The sequence below is a fragment of the Macaca fascicularis genome, chromosome 17 (genome assembly GCF_037993035.2).
Source record: "Macaca fascicularis isolate 582-1 chromosome 17, T2T-MFA8v1.1".
In the NCBI taxonomy this organism is placed as follows: Eukaryota; Metazoa; Chordata; class Mammalia; order Primates; family Cercopithecidae; genus Macaca; species Macaca fascicularis.
This window is the reverse complement of record NC_088391.1, coordinates 35443429-35455916: the sequence shown is the minus strand read 5'-3', so window position 1 is coordinate 35455916 and position 12488 is coordinate 35443429. Positions and strand designations below refer to the sequence as shown.

At 40.8% G+C, this 12488-nt stretch overlaps 1 long non-coding RNA gene across 13 annotated transcripts in view; it reads left to right on the top strand.

Annotated features, from left to right (window-relative positions):
• Nucleotides 1-337: 337 nt before the first annotated feature.
• The window catches only part of LOC123569795 (uncharacterized), a 127045-nt gene continuing 114894 nt past the window's right edge, over nt 338-12488 (top strand). For 6 of the 13 annotated variants that reach the window (XR_010582611.1, XR_012426674.1, XR_010582609.1 and 3 more), the window contains exons 1-2: nt 340-1213; nt 6888-6964. This is a non-coding gene — a long non-coding RNA (uncharacterized lncRNA). Of the gene's footprint in view, nt 1214-6887; nt 6965-12488 lie in introns of all 13 variants that reach the window. The other 7 variants (XR_012426675.1, XR_010582608.1, XR_010582607.1 and 4 more) reach the window with 2 other exon arrangements.

Below are 12488 nucleotides of genomic sequence, written 5' to 3'. Positions count from 1 at the left end.
GCCTGGCAATGTAGTAGGAAAGAAAAACCCATTTTCAAGGGAAGAACTCAAGCAGGCTGCAGACATTTGCATAACTAAAAGTAAAAGGCAAGTGCTGATAACCAGGACAACAGGAAAAAGACCTCGAAGGTATTTCAGAGACCTTTGCAGCAGCCCCTTTTATCAACTAGCCCAGAAGCCTAGGAGAGAAGAACGGTGTTTTGTGGGCCAGACCCTGGGCCCCACCACTCTGTGAAGCCTAAAGACACTGCTTCCTGCAGCCCAACCGCTCCAAGTCCAGCTGAGGTTAAAAGGGGCCCAGGTACAACTCAGGCCACTGCTTTAGCGAGTATAAGCCATAAGCCTTGGTGGCATCCATGTGGTGTTAATCCTGTGGGTGCACAGACTGCAAGCGTTGAGGCTGAGAGACAGGAGTAGTTGGATTTCCTAGGCCGACTAAGAATCCGTAAGCCTAGCTGGGAAGGTGACCACCACCTTTAAACATGGGGCTTGCAACTTAGCCCACATCTGACAAATCAGAGAGCTCACTAAAATGCTAATTAGGCAAAAACAGGAGGTAAAGAAATAGCCAATCATCTGTTGCCTGAGAGCACAGCAGGAGGGAAAAGGATCAGGATATAAACCCAGGCATTCAAGCCAGCAAGGGCAAACCCCTTTGGGCTCCCTTCCCTTATATGGGAGCTCTGTTTTCACTCTATTAAATCTTGCAGCTGCACTCTTCTGGTCCGTGTTTTGTTAGGGCTGGAGCTGAGCTTTACGCTTGCCGTCCACCACTGCTGTTTGCCGCCGTCGCAGACCCACCCTTGAGCTGACTTCCATCGCTCCAGATCCAGCAGGGTGTCCGCTGTGCTCCTGATCCAGCGAGGCGCCTATTGCCACTCCTGATCGGGCTAAAGGCTTGCCATTGTTCCTGCACGGCTAAGTGCCTGGGTTCGTCCTTAATCGAGCTGAACACTAGTCACTGGGTTCCATGGTTCTCTTCCATGACCCACGGCTTCTAATAGAGCTGTAACACTCACTGCATGGCCTAAGATTCCATTCCTTGGAATCTGTAAGGCCAAGAACCCCAGGTCAGAGAATATGAGGCTTGCCACCATCTTGGAAGTGGCCCACCGCCATTTTGGAAGCTGCCCGTCACCATCTTGGGAACTCTAGGAGCAAGGACCCCCTCGCCCCGTAACATTTTGGCGACCATGAAGGGACCTCCAAAGCGGTGAGTAATATTGGACCACCTTCACTTGCTGTTCTGTTCTATCCTTCCTTAGAAATTGGAGAATACCGGGCACCTGTCCGCCAGTTAAAAACTATTAGTGTGACTGCCTGACTTAAGACTCAGGTGTGAGGCTACCTGTGGAAGGGCTTTCTAACAACTTCCAACCCTTCTGGGTTGGGGGACGTTGGTCTGCCTGGAGCCAGTTTCCACTTTCAATTTTCTTGGGGAAGCCGAGGGTCGACTAGAAGCAGCAAGCTGTCCTCCCAAACTCCCGGCATTAGCCGGTTGAGATCACGGCGCAGCCAGAAGCCTCTACTCAACAGTCGCCCTTGCGTGCGCCCCTACCTTTCCTTCTGACCCTTACCTTCTGGGTCCCAACCATGACAATCTTGAAAGTGGATCCTCAAAATTCTCCTTAGCTCTGAATCTACTTCCTCTGATCCCTGCCTCCTACGTACTAATGGTTCAGACTTTCATTTCCTCTAGCAAGTTGTATCTCCAAAGGGATCTAAGGAAGCTCTAGGCTGCATCCTTAGGCATCTAGACTATAAACCCAGGGAGTCTTATTCCTGGTGTCCCGCCCAATTCAGGCATACAGCTGTCCACATGGGCAGTTATGTGAGACCCGTTCCCCACCACCTTTGCCGGGGCCCCAAGTTTGTAATGGCTGAGAGAGAGAGAAAGAGGGAGAGACAAAGAGGGAGACAAAGAGAAAAAGAAAAAGATAGAAATGCCAAAAAAAAAAAAAAAGTGTGCCCTATTCCTTTAAAAGCCAGGGTAAATTTAAAACCTGTAATTAATTATTGAAGGTCTTCTCCGTGACCCTGTAGCACTCCAATACTACCTTGTTGTCAGTGTAAACAAGGGCGTAGCCTGAGAACACTGAGGCCTCTGACAACCCAGAGCTTTCCTATCAAAAATCCTTAACCCAGCAGGTTTCCTAACAGGGGATTTAAATCTTAATTACCATGCAAGGTCTGACCAGACCTAGGAGGAACCTCCCTTCAGGACAGGACGATAGATGGTTCCTCCCAAGTGATTGAGAAAAAGACCCAGTGGGTATTCAGTAATTGATACGGAGACTCTTGTGGAAGCAGAGTTAGAAAAATTGCCTAATAATTGGTCTCCTCAAACATGCGAGCTGTTTGCACTCAGCCAAGCCTTAAAGTACTTGCAGAATCAAACGGCTATCTCAATCCTGACTCAAAAGGTTAGCTACGCCTTCTCTGAAATGAATTTGCATAAGAGCGGTTGTTTATAGGAACGCATCTTGACGGGGCAGCTGGGTTGTTATAAAATACTCAGGAGCCCAGTCTAGCTCTAGGATTCACCCCTGAGCACACAGGCAATATTGGGCATGCTGGTAAAGGACGACTAGAATCCAGCAGCCTGAACCCCTTTCTTTGTGTCAAGAGAGGTGGGAAAACAGGTGCAGGACTGCTACATCGGTGAATGTAACTAATCTGATAAGCAGAGGTCTATGGGTGGTTACGCATCCTGGAAAGGAACTCACCCCTGAGCGCAAATGCAATGTTGGGCATGATGGTAAAGGACCACTAGAATCCAGCAGCCTGGACCCCTTTTTCTGTGGTCAAGAGAGGCGGTAAAGCAGGTGCAGGACTGCTACACGAGTGAGCATAACTAATCTGATAAGCAGAGGTCCGTGGGTGGTTACGCACCCTCGAAAGGAATAAGCATTAGGACTATAGAGGATGCTCTAGGACTAAGGCTCATCGGAAAATGACTAGGGGTGCTGGCATCCCTATGTTCTTTTTTCAAATGGGAAACATTTCCCCCTTCCAGGCAAAAATGCCCCTAAGATGTATTCTGGAGAATTAGAACCAATTTGACCCTCAGATGCTAAGAAGGAAACGACATATTCTTCTGCAGTACCGCCTGGCCACGATATCCTCTTCAAGGGGGAGAAACCTGGCCTCCTGAGGGAAGTATACATTATAACACCATCTTACATCTAGACCTCTTTTGCAGAAAAGAAGGCAAATGGAGTGAAGTGCCATATGTACAAACTTTCTTTTCATTAAGAGACAACTCGCAATTTTGTAAAAAGTGTGATTTATGCCCTACAGGAAGCCCTCAGAGTCTACCTCCCTACCCCAGCGCCCCCCTGACTCCTTCCTCAACTAATAAGGACCCCCCTTCAACCAACACATACAATCCAAGAGGAGATAGACAAAGGGGTAAACAATGAAGCAGAGAGTGCCGACATTCCCCGATTATGCCCCCTCCAAGCAGTGGGAGGAGGAGAATTCAGTCCAGCCATAGTGTGTGCACCGTTTTCTCTCTCAGACTTAAAGCAAATTAAAATAGACCTAGGTGAATTTTCAGATAACCCTGATGGCTATATTGATGTTTTACAAGGGTTAGGACAATCCTTTGATCTGACATGGAGTGATATAATGTTACTGCTAGATCAGACACTAACCCCAAATGAGAGAAATGCTGCCATAACTGCAGCCCGAGAGTGTGGCGATCTCTGGTATCTCAGTCAGGTCAATGATAGGATAACAACAGAGGAAAGAGAATGATTCCCCACAGGCCAGCAGGCAGTTCCCAGTGTAGACCCTCACTGGGACACAGAATCAGAACATGGAGATTGATGCCACAGACATTAGCTAACTTGCATGCTAGAAGGACTAAGGAAAACTAGGAAGAAGCCTATGAATTATTAAATGATGTCCACTATAACACAGGGAAAGGAAGAAAATCCTCCTGCCTTTCTGGAGAGACTAAGGGAGGCATTGAGGAAGCATACCTCTCTGTCACCTGACTCTATTGGAGGCCAACTAATCCTAAAGGATAAGTTTATCACTCAGTCAGCTGCAGACATTAGGAAAAAACTTCAAAAGTCTGCCTTAGGCCCAGAGCAAAACTTAGAAACCCTATTGAACTTGGCAACCTCGGCTTTTTATAATAGAGATCAGGAGGAGCAGGCAGAATGGGACAAACGGTATAAAAAAAAAGACCACTGCTTTAGTCATGGACCTCAGGCAAGAGGACTTTGGAGGCTCTGGAAAAGGGAAAATCTGGACAAATTGAATGCCTAATAGGACTTGCTTCCAGTGTGGTCTACAAGGATACTTTAAAAAAGATTGTCCAAGTAGAAGTAACCTGCCCCCTTGTCCATGCCCCTTATGTCAAGGGAATCACTTCAAGGCCCACTGCCCCAGGGGATGAAGTTCCTCTGAGCCAGAAGCCACTAACCAGATGATCCAGCATCAGGACTGAGAGTGCCCGGGGCAAGCGCCAGCCCATGCCATCACCCTCACAGAGCCCCGGGTATGCTTGACCATTGAGGGCCAGGAGATTAACTGTCTCCTGCATAATGGTGTGGCCTTTTCAGTCTTACTCTCCTGTCCTGGACAACTGTCCTCCAGATCTGTCACTATCCGAGGGGTGCTAGGACAGCCAGTCACTAGGTACTTCTCCCAACCACTAAGTTGTGACTGGGGAACTTCACTCTTTTCACATGCGTTTCTAATTATGCCTGAAAGCCCCACTCACTTGCTAGAGACATTCTAGCAAAAGCAGGGACCATTATACACCTGAACATAGGAGAAGGAATACCCATTTGCTGTCCCCTGCTTGAGGAAGGAATTAATCCTGAAGTCTGGGCAAGAGAAGGACAATATAGACGAGCAAAAAAATGCCCATCCTGTTCAAGTTAAACTAAAGGATTCTGCCTCCTTTCCCTACCAAAGGCAGTACCCCCTCAGACCCAAGGCCCAACAAAGCCTTGGCATAACAGGTTTCTGCTGAATATGGATTCCCAGGTACAGCAAAATAGCCAGACCATTATATACACTAATTAAGGAAACTCAGAAAGCCAATACCCATTTAGTAAGATGGACATCTGAAGCAGAAGCAGCTTTCCAGGCCCTAAGGAAGGCCCTAACCCAAGTCCCAGTGTTACGTTAACCAATGGGGCAAGACTTTTCTTTATCTGTCACAGAAAAAACAAGAATATCTCTAGGACTCCTTACACAGATCCGTGGGATGAGCTTACAATCTGTGGCATACCTGAGTAAGGAAATTGATATAGTGGCAAAGGGTTGGCCTCATTGTTTACAGGTAGTGGCGGCAGTAGCAGTCTTAGTATCTGAAGCAGTTAAAATAATACAGGGAAGTTAAAATAATACATAAAATAATAATGGCATACTCACTGCTAAAGGAGACTTGTGGCTGTCAGACAACCGTTTACTTAAATATCAGGCTCTATTACTTGAAGGGCCAGTGCCGCGACTGCGCACTTGCGAAACTCTTAGCCACATTTCTTCCAGACAATGAAGATAGAACATAATTGTCAACAAGTAATTGCTGAAACCTACACTGCTCGAGGGGACCTTTTAGAGGTTCACTTGACTGATCCCGACCTCAACTTGTATACTGATGGAAGTTCCTTTGTAGAAAAAGGACTTCAAAAAGCAGGGTATGCGGTGGTCAGTGATAATGGAATACTTGAAAGTAATCCCCTCATTCCAGGAACTAGTGCTCAGCAGGCAGCACTATTAGACCTCACTAGGCCACTAGAATTAGGAGAAGGAAAAAGGATATATATATATATATATATATATATATATAGACTCTAAGTATGCTTACCTAGTCCTCCATGCCCATGCAGCAATATGGAGAGAAAGGGAATTCCTAACTTCCAAGGGAGCACCTATCAAACATTAGGAAACCATTAGGAAAGTATTATTGGTTGTACAGAAACCTGAAGAGGTCACAGTCTTACACTGCCTGGGTCATCAGGATAGGAAAGGGAAATAGAAGGGAACCGCCAAGGCAGATATTGAAGCCAAAAGGTCCACAAGGTGCCCATTGCCACTCCCGATCGGGCTAAAGGCTTGCCATTGTGCCTGCATGGCTAAGTGCCTGGGTTTGTCCTACTCGAGCTGAACACTGGTCACTGGGTTCCATGGTTCTCTTCTGTGACCCACGGCTTCTGATAGAGCTATAACACTCACCCCATGGCCCAAGATTTCCATTCCTTGGAATCTGTAAGGCCAAGAACTCCCATCACCATCTTGGGAGCTCTGGGAGCAAGGGCCCCCGAGTAACAAGGCTTGGGGGCCTCCACTTAGATTTTAGAGGATGTATGCATAAGCCTGGGTGTTCAGGCAGAAGCCTGATGAAGGGGCAGAGCCCTCACGGAGAACATCTAAAAGGCAGGGTGGAGGGAAAATGTGGAGTTGGAGCCCCTACAGAGAGTCCCCACTGGGCCATGGCCTAGTGGAGCTGTGAGAAGAGGGCCACTGTCCTCCAGACCCCAGAATGACGGATCTTTTGACAGTTTGCACCAGTGTGCCTGGAAAAGCCACAGGCACTCAATGTCATCCATTGAGAGAAGCCATGGAGGCTGAGCCTTGCAGAGCCATAAAAAGGGAGCTGCCCAAAGATTTAGAAGCCTACTCATCGCATCAGTATGACCTGGATATGGGGCATGGAGTGAAAGGAGATTTAGACTTTTAACATTTAATGACTACCTTGCTGGGTTTCAGGCTTACGTGGGTGTTCTAGCCTCTTTCTTTTGGCCATTTTCTCTCTTTTGGAAGAGTTGTACTTATCCAGTGCCTGTACCCCCTTGTATCTTGGAAGTAACTAACTTGTTTTTTTTGTTGTTTTGTTTTGTTGTTTGTTTGTTTTAATTTTCCAGGGTCATAGGCAGAAGGGACTATCCTTGTCTCAGATGAGACTTTTGACTATGGACTTTTGAATTAATGCTACAATGAGGTAAGATTTTGGGGGACTATTCAGAAGGCATGATTGTATTTCAAAATGTGAGAAAGACAGGAGATGTGGGAGAGAACAGGGGCTAAATACTATAGTTCGGATCTGAGTCCCAACCCAAATCTTATGTTGAAATGTAAGCCCCAGTGCTAGAGGTGGGACCTGGTGGGAGGTGATTGGATCATGATGGTTTCTTATGGTTTAGCACCATCCCTCTAGTGTTGTACTGTGACAGTTATCATGGGATCTGGTTGTTTAAAACTGTAGCACCTCCCCACTCCATCTCTTTCTCCTGCTTTGGCCATGTAAGAGGAGCCTACTTCCCCTTTGCCTTGTGCCATAGTTGTAAGTTTCCTGAGGCCTTCTCAGAAACCAAGCAATTGCCAGAATCATACTTCCTGTAAAGTCTGTGGGTCTGTGAGCCACTTAAACCTTTTTTTATTCATAAGCAATCTAGTCTCAGGTGTTTCTTTATAGCAATGCAAGAACAGAATAATACATATGTCTAATGGAACTCCTAAAATTGGCAGCAAACATATATTGTAGTGTGTAAACTAAATTAATGGGTTATGTTCTATATGAAAATCATCAAATAATGCTTATAATTTATACACTTTTCTATATGTGCATGATATATATTATATTGGTGTGCTAGAGCTGCCATAACAAAGCACCATAGGCCAGTAATTTATTTTATTAAACTACTGGAGGTTAAAAGTCCCAGATCAAGTAACCAGCAAGATTGAGTTCTTCTGAGATCTCTATCCTTGGCTTACAGATGGGCACTTTGTCACCTTGTCCTCAAATGCTCGTTTCTCTGTGAATGCACGTCCTTGGTATCTCTTCTTATAAAGATACCAGTCATACAGCACTTCACCCTTAAGACATCATTTAACATTAACTGCCTTCTTAAAAGTACCTTTTCCTGGTCAGACACAGTGGCTCACACCTGTAATCCCAGCAATTTGGGAGACCAAGGTGGGAGGATCACCTATGGTCAGGAGTTCAAGACCAGCCTGACCAACATGGTGAAACTCCATCTCTACTAAAAATACAAAAATTAGCCACTCATGGTGGTGTGTACCTGTAGTCCCAGCTATTCAGGAGGCTGAGACAGGAGAATTGCTTGAACCTGGGAGACGGGGGTTGCAGTGAGCTGAGATCATGCCGTTGCACTCCAGCCTGGGTGACAGAGAAGACTATGTCTCAAAAACAAAAGACAAAACAAGCAAGCAAACAAACAAAGTATCTTTACCTATCTTGAAATGAGAACGTCACCAAATCAATTTTGGGGATGCCATTTAGTCTAAAACAACAATAAAAATATAACAAAAATGAAAGAAAAATAAAGAAACAACATCTAAAATCTAAAAGGTATCTTACATGGCAATCATCTACCCTCACTCCTTCCTTTGCTACCTTTGTATTTCCATTACACATCTTAGTATAACAGATTTTAGAAGTCTTCCTCCTTCCTTGCTTCTATGTCTGCATCAACCATATTGTGCATCTGCCATTAACTTAACATCATTCCTCCTGTTATCATTGGGAAGAGTTGGGAATGTTTATTCCCAAAACTTCGGGACAAATATTGAAAGTGTAATAATCATTGCATTTTACTGAGAATAAGAAGCTTCCCTTTGCCTTAAAGAAATAAAATTTCATTGAGAAATATATCAAATCTTATTTTTTTCAAACCACTTTCAAATGTAGATCATATTTGGGAACTCAAGTAAAAATGTAGCATCATGTTAATTAATACATACTTGCTATGAAAGTAATTAGTAATTTAAGTGACAGAAACTTTATTAAGCCTAAACAATTTTAAAGATCAAATTAGAAAAGAATTCTTAAAGATTGCTTTTTAATGACTAAATGTGTTATAAATCTGAATTATACTTAAATATGTTTATACTCGGATTTAGTTATTTTACCAGTATTCCACACTATCCAATTCTGTTGTTGAATAATACACAGGAGCAGTGCCTGATCTGGGATTATACAGTTGGTTCTTGGAACCTGGCAAAGAATTTTAGAAATTTTAGATACCCATGATAACAACTTTGAAGTTGGATGAACTATAATCCTTGAATGAAATCAAAGTCACACTCAAGATTTTTAATACAAATCATACACAGTACATTTTAAAAGTATACCCAAAGTAAAGAACTGAAATACATAGCAACTAATCCAGCCCCAGGGGTGTATGAACAGCTGGCTTACTTTTCACTGCTCATAAGCCTTTGAATGTAGCTGTACTGTTTACTGCATTTAAACATGTGGTGCTTATAACATTCTTAACAAGGAAAACAGGACTGCTTTCATAAGCACAAGCCTCCTAGTTACATCATATGAAACACATAAATAATAATATTAAATACACTCAATTATCCAAGAATATGGAATACTTTGCAAATTATGTTATATGCTGAAAAATGATACTTCGAGTATCTGTCATTTTTCTTGTATGACTGTATTCTACATCTATTTTTCTATTTGGTGGCTAAAATTAGAATAAAGGCATGCCCTGAATATAACATACATAAAAATGTGGTACATTTACTCTAAACTATTCAAATGGAAGAAACTCATTTGATATTTTTAGATATCAGTTTAATTTTTTGAGTAATAGAAAATAGGACAATTTACAGATTATTCTGGAAGCCTAATGCACATGCTTATGTATACTGTAGCAAAATTAAAAGGCTATAAACTGTGTCTTAACCAAATAATTTTATATAGAGAGATGTTGACATATGTATATAATCCTTCAGAAGGTAGACATAAATATTTGGCATATTTACTGATTTCTTTATTGATTTAATAGTAATGTTAATTGTAAATGCTTAAGAAAATTCTAATTTCTTCTGTTTCAATTTTTAAACCATTTTTTTAAAGATATAATTAACATATCACCATACAATTCACCCATTTAAAGTGTACAATCTAATGATTTTCAGTATGTTCACAGAGTTGTGCAACCATCACCACACTCAAGTTTAGTACATTTTCACCTCCTAAGAAACTCTCTAATCATTGGCAGTCATTCCCAGTTTCTCCCATATTCCTCACCTATCCTTTGTCCCCTACCCCTTAGCTCTAGGCAGCCACTTATTTATTTCTGTCTGTATATATTTGCCTATTCTAAACTTGTTTTCATCCTATATAACTGTAATTACACATGCTTGGACAAAATCAAACATCTCCACCTCTCTCACTCCCCACCCAACCACCTCAGCCTCTGGTGTAAAACCACCATTTCACACCACCCTTCTATGAGATCAGTGTTTTAAGATTCCACATGTAAGAGAGATCTTGTGGTATTTTTCTTTCTGCACCTTCATTATTTTACTTAAAATAATATTCACCATGTTGATCCACACTGTCACAAATGACAGGATTACATTCTATTTATAGTTAAATAGTATTCCATTATGTATATATACCACATTTATTTCCATTCCTCTATTCATGGACACTTCTGTTGATGCTATATCTTAGCTATTGTGAATAGTTTTGCAATAGACATGAGAGTGCCGATAGCTCCTCAACATACTTATTTCATTTCCTTTGGATACATACTCAGTAGTGAAATTTTTAGATAATATAGTAGTTGAACTTTTAATATTTTGAATAAATTTCACAATGTTTTAAATTATGGCTACACTAAGTTACATTCCCATTAAGAGTGTGTAAGTGTTCTCTTTTCTTCACATCCTCACCAATACTTGTTCTCTTCTGTCTTTTTGATAATAGTCGTTTTAACAGGTGTGAAGTGATGTCTCATGGTTTTGATTTGTATTTTTATAACGATTAGTGATGTTAAGCATGGCTAATTGTTTCATTGTTAATGGGTTGAGTTTCTTGTATATTTTAAATATTAACTCCTTATAAGATGCATTAAATGATTTCTCTACATCTGTAGATTTTCTCCTTACTCCATTTATTGTTTTCTTTGCTGTGCAAAAACTTTTTTTAGTTTGTGGTAATCCCATTTATATTTTTGCTTTTGTTGCCTATGCTTTTCAGGTAATTTTCAAAAACATCACTGGCAAGACTAGTGTCATGGTTGTTTTCATCCCTAAGATTTCCTCTTGTAGTTCCACAGTTTCAGGTCTAACATTTAAATTAGGTTTAACACGAAATTCAAACATTTATTGAATTGGTTTAGAATTAATTTTTGTATATGGCTTGAGTCTCAGTTTAGCTTCTTTCTGCATATGTTTAGAATTAATTTTTGTATATGACTTGAGTCTCAGTTTAGCTTCCTTCTGCATATGTATGTCCTGTTTTCCTAATATCATTTATAGAAGAGATTTTCCTTTCATTATGTGTTTCAGCACCTTTGTCAAAAACCAGTTTGTTTTAAATGCAAGTATTTACATTGTAACTCTATTCTGTTCCATTGGGCTGTTTGCTTTTATGCCAGTACCATGCTGTTTTGCTTATTACAGCTTTGAAGTTTACTTAGGAGCCAAATAGGGTGATACCTTCAGCTTTAATTGTTTTTCCTTATGATTGCTTTGGCTGTTTGGGCCTTTTATGGATCCTATACAAATTTTAAGATTTCTTTTTGTGTGTGTGTGTGAATAATGTCATTAATATTTACATAAAAATTGCATTTAATTTATAAATTGCTTTGGGTAGTATGATATGAATATTTTAACAATATTCATTCCTCAAACACATGAACATGAGGTAGTTTCCCACTCATTTGTACCTTCCTCACTTCCTTTTATCAACGTTTTATGCTTTTGAGTGTTTAGATTTTTTTACTTACTTGGTTAAAGATATCACTAAATATTTTAATTTGTGTAGATATTAGGAATGGGATTAATTTATTGATTTACAGATAGTTCACTTTTGGCATATGGAAACACTAGTAATTTTGTTAGTTGATTTTGGATCCTGCAACTTTACTAAATTTGTTTATTAGATCTAACAGGTTTTGTTGTTTGTTTGTTTGTTTGTTTGTTTCTGGTGAAATTTTTAAAGTTTTCTACATATAAAATCCTATCATGTGCAAACAGAAACAATTTGAGTTTTTGCTTTCCAATTTTGATACCTTTTAGTGTTTTCCTCTTGCCTAATTGTTCTGGCCAGGACATCAAGTATTATGTTAAATAGATGTGTCAAAAAATCTGTATCCTTATCTTGTTTTGGATCTTAGGAGAAAAACCTTTCAGTTTCCTCATTCAGTATGATGTTAGTTATGGGTTGTCATCTATGGACTTTATTATGTTAAGGTACATTCTTTCTATACTTTCGGGGAAAGTTTTTATTATGAAGGGATGCTGAATTTTCTCAAATACTTTTTCTGCAATTATTGATATGATTGTATAACTTTTATAATTCATTCTGTTAATGAGATATATAATGTTTATTGCTTTGTATATGTTGAACCATTCTTGCATCCCTGGGATTAATTACACTTGATTATGACAAATGATATTTTTAATGTGCTATTGAATTCAGTTTGCTAGTGTTTTGTTAAGAATATGTGCATCTATGTTCATCACGAATATTG